The sequence below is a fragment of the Aulonocara sp. 'chitande type north' Nkhata Bay genome, linkage group LG7 (genome assembly GCF_057382095.1).
Source record: "Aulonocara sp. 'chitande type north' Nkhata Bay isolate Kocher_YH1m ecotype deep benthic linkage group LG7, A_spYH_male_GT1.1, whole genome shotgun sequence".
In the NCBI taxonomy this organism is placed as follows: Eukaryota; Metazoa; Chordata; class Actinopteri; order Cichliformes; family Cichlidae; genus Aulonocara; species Aulonocara sp. 'chitande type north' Nkhata Bay.
Window position 1 is genome coordinate 10438818 of NC_141350.1, and position 9687 is coordinate 10448504.

A 9687-nucleotide genomic window follows, 5' to 3' on the forward strand; every position below is an offset into this window, starting at 1 on the left:
ATTAGAAAGAAAGCTTGAAAACAGCACATACAGTAGTGTTAACATTACAGATTCTATAAAAATGTCCTCATCAACAAATAGCAATTAAAAGACATGCAGTCACAGAAATGATTGCATTAGGCTGTACGTGGCAGCTGCACCAGCAACCCCACGCCCCTTCACCACCCTAGGATATCATGACTACACTCCCATGTTGCACCTGTTCCCTGCAGAACAGAAGGACTTTGTATGTATATGGAGGTCTTGTAACATATACTATCTCTGTTATTTCATTGCCTGGTGCAATTATAGACTCTCATCTGTTGTTGAGCATGAGACAACTGTTCATCGTCAAAGTTCCCAGAGCTGGCACCGTCAGATTGACTGTGACACAGAGTTTCATCAGTTTGAACCCAGGCATTAATGCAAGAACATATTTTAGCTCCGCTCCAGATGAAAGCTTCTGCAGAACATTTTCATTTCCGATCTCTTAAGCCAGTGCCTAAGATTAATAGCCTTTTAAAGAGTCTAATGTAGATAGTCTGGCAATGCATTCTTTTGCTTACATTATCCCATCATTGACTGAATGGGTATCTAATTCCTCTACCCTGTCTAACAGCAGTAATCAGTCAGGAATATGCCTCAATCCAGAAACAATAAAAGCTCAAATAACCTCTGTCTGCACTCCTTTTTTATTTTTTGTACTATCCTCATTCAGTGTGTCCCTGCTTCCCTTACGTTTTCTTGATTTGTGTGTTTCATTTCAGCCCTCAATGTTGCTATTTGTACGAATCCAGTTTCACTGTTAGCTTTTTACCCAGGGCCCATCAAAGCAGCACCCCTACACATATTAACAACAGCAGCTACTTTCTTACCAGCTCCATTGAAATTCTGTCCTCTTACAAGTGTCCCTGGGATTCCACCAATGCCTGAAATTTTTATTCAGTATGTAGTGCACTGCAGAGATATTTGGTCTGCAATGTCTGCAGTCTGTGAATGCATCAGATTGCAAGGATGGCAACATTCATGGTCACATTTTTTTTTGCCTGTTTTCACATCATTAAATGCCTTCTTCCTTCCTAGTTGCTGTTTTAGAAGCCTGCGAGGGTGAATGTGTTTTTGATTGAATACTGGTGTCTAATGTTTGTTTGAACAGGCCATGTCAAAATGTCTGGTGGCTTTCCTTTCATGCCCGCTGAACACAGAAAATATTTTCATTCATGATAATGCTGTGTCAATATGCACCCTGTTCAACAGGAGCCTCTCGCACCTCTTGTTTGACCTGCAGAGATTGACATGCATTCCCACTGCTCTCCTAAATTACACATGCAAACTCTCCATTTTTGTCTTTTTAAGTATTGTACAGCAATGCGCACTGAACTGCACTTTGTCATAATTTAAGAAAAACAAAAGGAAATAAAAAATATTAAAATCAAGCACCGGGTAAATATGCATAGATTGATACATACATTTATGCATGAAACTGTGCCTATGTGTATGTCTACTACTGACCACCTGCAGAGCAAAGAGGTCATGTTTCTGGTCTTCCGTAGCAACAGAAGCAACACTCTGAGGATCCAGTGTTTTCGAGCCATGATGCACTCCAAGCGTTTACACAGGTGGTTATCATATGGCCAATAAGACATACTTAGAATCTGCAGGCATGTATCAGTACTTGTTTCCTCCAGCAGTCATTACACTATATGATATAACTGGAGTGAGTAATCTTTGCAAGACACATAAATGCACTTTTTGCATTTCGTCAGAGAACTGAAGTTTCAGTGTGAGTGATATCACGCAGAGAAGGGAGTAACATGGAGAAATGAACCAAGAAAGAGAGACAAGCAGGGGCGCTTTCTGACCGGGAAGCCGGGGTGTTATGGTTGGCTTAGCTGTGTCTGCTGAGTGTGAGTATTACAGTATAAGACCTACTGTGCACACCTTCATGCATATGAATTTATACTTGGAACCACTTTTAACCTAAGTCTTGAGATAAGTGGAAATAAGTCTGTATATACTCTGTCACAGCCCATTTGTGCTCAACCTCTCTCCAACCGTGTGCTGTCAAACCTCAGCTGAGGCCCTATGTGGGTGTACATCTTGCATGGATGTCTATGGGACCAAAGTGTAGTAAATGAATTCGCCCTTTGCAAAAACTAATGCTAAAGACCACAATGTGTCAAAGCTCAGGTGGTTACAAAACAGTTATCAAAAATGCTATGTGGTCACCATTTTCTTCTTCCTGTGATTCAGCTTTCAGGACATATTTCTTTGTTATAGGTATAGTAATGGGAAATACAGACCAAGGCAGTGGTCTGCGGTCACAGACTGTGAAGAGGAGGAATGGGTTACGCCTCTGGAGTGATGTGTGGAAGTTGCCATCTGGTCTCTTTTGGATTCTCATCCATCATCATGGTAACCATCAACATAACCTACAGGTGAGGGGGTGAGGGTGAATTTTTGTGAACGCATATGCGTTGTTTACATGGGTTTGTGAAGTCAAAGTTTAATGCCTTGTACAGTAAAATGACTCCACGTTTAAAATAAGGCTAAATCAGGCCGTTTGAGAAAAAAATTTCTTTAATACTCTCTGCCTTGACCATTGGTTTTAAATATGTTTAACCATGATTGCTTTTGGCTGACAGATACATATAATAATAATGGTGAGAGGCACAGACTAAACATCTGCCTTCAACATGTACTTACTGCTGTTTTTTCTACCTCACTGGTGGGTGATTTAAGCGCATACAGAAATGGCAGACACATTTCCGTCAGCAGCAAAACGAAAACAGAGGGGGATGCGCGGAAAAGCAGCAGGGCAGTGCCGTGCACTGCATCAAAATGCACAAGATCTTTTGCTCAAAGAAAACCCCTCAGCATAAAATCGTTGCTCCTTGGTGTGTATGACTGTGGACATCTATCCATGAACCCTAGTGTTTATGAAATATGAATAGGGACACCTTAATTGAATCAGTAATCCCAGGCTTGCTCCAGGGCAGGACCACCATGTGTTGCTACGAAGAAGAAGCACTTTCTGACTGTGTGCTTTGAAATGGCTGAAAAGCAGTAAGAGTTCCTGAAAACCGTCCTCCTGGAGTTTTTGTCAGCGACCAGTAAAACACAACTCTTATGTTTAAACCCCTCCTTTAATTGCACAACCACTGTTGTTTGATATACAAAGACAAAAACACTGAAAACAAATTAATTGAGACCAAATGCCACATCCACATCACGCATTTAAGAGTCTGAGTCATACTATGTGTGTATCTTCGGGCTTGCCTCTTTCCTCTAGTAAATAACTGTTTTAGCTGTTTCCTACATTTTTGCCACCTATAAATATCAGGCACTCTTCAAATCAACGCCTCACCGTTGTCTAAATTGGGGCTTTACTTATCAAAGGGGACTAGATGGGAGGTGAACCTTCAGCGCTATCAGGGTCACTGTGCTTCAGTTGCACCCAATGAACAAACACAGTGACAAGTTGTGTATATTAGTCACTGTCAGAAATGACCCAAAGTGTGAGTTGGAACACTAGTGCTTTTTCCAGATGTGTTGTTCATTGTGGAAGAACTATCAGTTAACCTGTTAACCTGCTCTATATCACACTGACTGCTCCAAAAGACACTGTCGGTAATTTGTGTCAAAAGCTCCTGTTAATCCATCTGTCGATGTCACTGAGTTTACATTGCTCCCTAACTGATTAATAACAGTTTGCAGTCGTTTGGACCACTATGAGACAAATTCCAGAGATATGCAGTGTAGGCTGACATATTGTGTTGACATTTTACGCGCACACCTACGTACAGAAACATGGCAGGCAGCGTCAAAACCTTGGAAAAATAAAAATGGGGTTAACATTAAAGCAATACTTTGGAATTTTCAGTGTCTTATCCAGCTAGATGAGGAGATTCATGGAGACATTCCAAAGTTACCACAGACAGCTGGTTTTCTAAGCTTACCACAAAGACTTAAAAATGTGGAAAATGCTACAGTGGCTCTATCCAGTGTGACAAAATCTCACTGAACACATCTTATCTTATTTGCTTTAAGTGTTCAAAAGTACAAGCATAATATAAACACATTTTCAGGGATTTTGCTATGGTATTTGTCACGGTCCGCTGTGACGGACCGAGTGGAGAATGCGTGTAATGGACCCAGGTGCGTACACAAGTGAGCAGACGGGAGTGAGTTTTAACAAAAGGCGAGCCTTTAATATGGCTGAAAACAAGGTGTGCAAATACAGCAGGGATGGCGTGGCTAAACAAAAACCTAAACTGGGAACAAACTATGGTGAGGCTATGGCTTGGAAGACAACAGACCAGGCATGGAAACACGGAGGGTGGGAACACAGACGACGCGACACAGACTGTATGAAACACAGAGACTAAATACACATGAGGGATGATCAGGGGAAGTGGATGCACACGGGGAACACAGGTGACACTGATAATCATAACAAGACACGGCAGGAGTGAACGTAACACTGATGGGAGATGGGCAAAGTAAAGCAGGAAGTACACAGAGGTTCAAACAGGAGGAGAGAGAGCACGGGGAGAACGCAGACATAACGGGCTGGGGAAAACATAGAATAAAACACAAAGAGAGACGAGGGCTCATAAATACACAGAGGGGCACACAGGGGGTAAGAGTCACGAAGGGAAAACACATAAGGAACAACGTAACAGATCAACCAAGGAAGCATGGCCTAAATAAAGAACAAAATACAAAAATACATGAAAACTAAGAATACTGGGCCCACATGGCCCAGGACCATGACAGTATTAGACATATCTTTTCAATCTTCAGTCTTCCTAAAAGGCTAGTATTTTAACTTCAGCTTGCGCCTGTCTGTAACCAGAGATGGGCAGTAACGCGTTACTTGTAACGCGTTACTGTAATCTGATTACTTTTTTCAAGTAACGAGTAAAGTAAGGGATTACTATTGCAAAATCAGTAATTAGATTACCGTTACTTTCCCGTAGGAACGCTGCGTTACTGCGTTACTAAAACCGTGATTTTTTTTGCGAGAATGTCTCATGACAGTGACGTAAGCAAGTGCGACGTTGGTGACAGCAGCTGTGTGCAGATCAACAATGGATAATATATCGAGTGCGGGAGAGAGTATGAGCGTGCAGCGTTTAAAGTGTGGAAGTACTGACCTTACTTTGAGTTTGATTCCATAAAAAGTGACAAAAACATTAGCGTCCATCGTGCGTGGGAAGAAAACTTCTTTTTACAGCGAAAAAAACCCCTAAACTTCCGAGCAAGCACCGAGTAGCTACGACGTGATGGGAAACTCACAGAGACACTCGCGCGGATTCTTCAACTGACCGCAGCACACCTGCACCAGGGTAACCCTCCGCCTACCCTGCTCCTGCTTTACAGGTGAAAATAGAGCAAAAGGACCGCTGAGTCTTTGACTTTATTTATTTTCTGCTGTGTTTTACTTGCATCTGTTTGAAAGAGTGAGTGAAAACACAAAAAATATTTTATTTTATGTGCTGGAATGTGTAGAAAATAGGTTTAAATGTTAAACTAATTTATTCAAGTCAGAGAATGTTGCATATAATTAAATGTTTTGCTTGATGCATAAAGTTAAAAGATTAAAACTGATAAAACAAGTTAAAAAAAGAGACTTTTCCATTTGATTACATTTTGTATGATGGATTATGTAGAAAAAGTAGAATTGGGCTGAAAGATCTATCACTTTATCACCTCTTCAGGTTGTAAATCGTGTTTTTAAAAAGTAACTAAGTAACTAAGTAACTAAGTAATTAATTACTTTTGAAAATAAGTAATCAGTAAAGTAACGGGATTACTTTTTTGGGGGAGTAATCAGTAATTAGTTACTGATTACTTTTTTCAAGTAACTTGACCAACACTGTCTGTAACCAAAGAAGAAAACACACAGTTTTAACAGACTAATAAAGTTTTACAGAAATACTCACAAATAAAAAATAAACTCCCTCATGCTATAAATCCATTAATAAGTTTCAGGCTGACGCCACCGTGTCAGTACTGCCAGTAAGTTTTGTGTCAGCGTGGCTGTTTCTCCACCAGCTTTGTTTGTCACTTCATCTGTCCATAATTACTGGACTTACAATTCCACAAGATCCGCTTTTGCCCTTAGAGGAGGACAGGAGATAAACACCGGACTTTTCAAAGTCACTCATTTCTGCACTTTATGTTAACTGACAAACACTTTTCCTGGAACAAAACACACTTGTTATGGGTCACATATTTTGAGCCACCAGTGTACACTCATCAGCATCATCTCACACAACCAGTATGAACTATAAGGTGGCGGAAAAAATCTCTTCCCTTGACCACTAATTGGATAGTGTGGCAACAGAACAAAACAGAAGTGTTATTTTCACATGTTCACCACATGAAAACTTTAGCTAACAGTTAAATTTAGACAAGAAAACATCACAAAGTTCACACCTGCGTTTGAAGCGTCCGTCAAATGCCACAATTTGTTTTCCCATCAGATTCTGACACAATCAATAAATTCAAATAATACAAAAAAACAGCCCAACAGTTTAATGGACTTCAGGAATGTGAGCTTAATGTGAGTCACATCTAGGGCATGCCTATTGTCTTACTCTGTCCTGTGCATGACTTGACAGCTGTAACAAGATAAAATATAGACTTTTGTTAAAACACAAAGATTAATTTTTTTTCACAGCACAAGATCAAAAATTCGTTTTTTAACTGTGAAGGAAAATTTATCCCTAAGTTTTACTGGTAAATGTATGACTAAAACCTTGATGCAACCATGAGTGAATTTTGCATACAAAGTCCAAAATAAAGTGTTTGGCCATTAACTCATTCACTGCCAGCCATTGGCAGTGAATGAGTTAAACCCATTGACTCATTCACTGCAATTGACGGCTATAGACGTCAATTGCAGTGAATGAGTTAATAAAGGAGCAACATTTGATCACTGACAGTCTTGTGTGAACTCCTTTCCAGGCTAAAATAAAAATGTAAGCAAGACAATTAAAGCCACTAAACATAAAAGAGAAAATATTCCACGGAACAGTAGGCATAACATTATGCCTGAGGTTGCTATTTGTGTTGACTAAGTGATGGGTTATGCAGGGAGAGGAATAAGCGCTGGAATATTTTTGAGTGCACTTCAGAACAAAGATCTGTTATGTTTCTGATATATTCTCTTCAGGTTCAGTTGCTTTCCTATGAAGAGACAGATATTTTTATTCTCCTTTTAAGTTTCTTGCCAGAATGACACAGCGCTGAACCCACCGTCCCACTTGTGGATAATGTTTTGCAGGCGTCTGAGCTAAAGCTAGCTTATGCACACTTCAATCAGTTACAGATTAGAAGTGTGCAAGGGAGCAGCCAGGCAACAGTCAAACACATAGCAGGGTACCTATACATTTTTCTCTGGATAAATTAACCTCTTGCTCCTTGGCGCACCCTCAAACCATCTCAGGGTCAGCTAAGGTCAAGCTATGGGCCTCATTCCCCCACTGTCTAATCCTATCTCATCTTCAGCTTTCATGCTTTTATTTTCATTAACTTTTTTCAGTTTCTAGTGTTTCTTAACAGCATTTCCTTTCAAGCCTCTGCAGATTTTTCTTCTTCTTTTTCTTACCCCTTTTTTGTTGTTGTTAAAAATACACCACATTTTTACACTGGCAACAGTACAAACTCTATAATACCCACAAACATTTTTGCCAGTAATGCCATTTCAAAACAATAAAAGCACTGTCTGGAACTACATTACACAGAATTACACAGAGTACAGATACACTGATTTGCTGGAGTTTGTATGTCATGCAACGTGCTTACAAACAGGCTCAGTATAATGTACCGTCCCTAGTGACAGTTATTCTTGTGTGATTGCAGGTTTAGATGATTACTTTATGAGTCAAGTGTGGATGCTAAAGGATGGAAAAAGACATTACTCTCCTTTTATTTACTTTATTTGTAAGCCGTTGTCTGATTTGAGTTTTATGCTTTTGAGCCGTCCAAATCATGAAGGTAATCCACTGCTTACAATGTCATTCAAATTTACTAAACCAATAAAACATCTCAAAATATCTGTTTTATGTCATGGCAGCTTAGCTAGCATAGATTGTTGTGTTTGTACACCCGCATGATGCGTGCTTCTTTTATTTATAGATGAATATAAATGAATTAAAGTATATTTTGCTTTGAGGTTATATCTGTATATGAACCTAAACACTTATTATGTATAAATAGTAACTTGGTATGTATGTGCTAAAATAAACAGTATATAAACACCGTGATATAAGGTCAATATATGGAAAGATCATGATGCCTGTTTCTCAAGAGTTCCATAGATGTAAGCAGACTCCAAAATGAGCATCCTGTGCAATAACCATAATTACAACATTAGAACAGGTCTTTTCCACATAGGAAATGAGCTAAAGGTCTTGTCATATCTCCAGTTTAATTTTTTTGTGCCAAGCTGTCACTCATAGCAGAAAGGCCCCCAAGATTCCTGCCAACTTTATAGAGCACTACCAGGCACCACTGTTGCTAAGCTGCCACAGCTGTCACAGCTAGAAACTATGTCCTCTATTTTACCCCAGGCAACGGATATGTCCCTACATGCTTACAAAATCTAACACCCTCCCATATCCTCATCGAGAGAAGCAGACTCTATATGGTGACAGAAAAACCCGATCGTGTTACAGAGCACTATCCATCGATGATCTAGTAACTTCCCACCCTCAACCCAACCTGCAAACGGAAGATTTATGGAAAATACCATCCCACTCACATTTTCACTTCCAAGTGTGCTATTCCCAGCAGTAGGGTTACAAAGTCTTTGACTCCACAAATAAGTAACAGAGGGAAAGCAATAGATTATCACCTCACTCAGAGAGCACCTTGTACTGAAGTGACAAAACTGAGGTATGTCAAACTGATGCAGCCTGTCTAATAGGCAGGATACTGTCAGGGGCCATCATTTGGTTGAGTAAATGTGAGACATGCTGTGGTTGAGTGGTTTTGGCTGCACTGATGCTTTGGTAATGCGGCTCTCTCCACAGATTCCAACTATGCAGAATATCTTTGCCTTATATTCAGTTCGGTTTTTGAAAATAAATTGCAAGGAGCCTCTGTGTGGTTAGGCTTATGATTTGCAAATACTGACAAGCATGCATTTATGCTTAAGTTAACTGAATCTTCTGCTTTTGGAAATGTTAATTTTCCAGATAGACCAAGGTGTTGTATTTTGAAGTGATCCAGAACAGACCAGCTGGAAAGCACCTGTGATCCATACAAGTTTTTACATGTCTCCAGCTGCTGGGTGTAGTGAAGCATCAGTCTAGCAGATTGTAATAAGTGCAAAATAAGCGCTCTCTGGTGCATTTTAGTTTTCCCACGAGTCCAGATAGAAGAGAATACAGTCTGTCTTTTCTGATGTCTGTCTTACAAAGAGTATAATGTTTTCTGCAACATGTGCTCTTACCTGTGCATTCAGCTGTATGCCAGGTGATTGCTAATCTGTTTTTTATGGGAAAAATCCGTTTCAGATGATTATAGCTATTATACATGATTATAGCTAGCTTGCTATCTCATTTCTATAATACATATGCATTTCTTCTCTGGAATATTCTTTTGAAGTTCAAAAGCATCGTCAGTGCAGTAAAAACAGCAGCAAGAAAGTTTTTAACTTCTCTGTTTTCTTTATTCTTGCTCTCTGACTTTGTC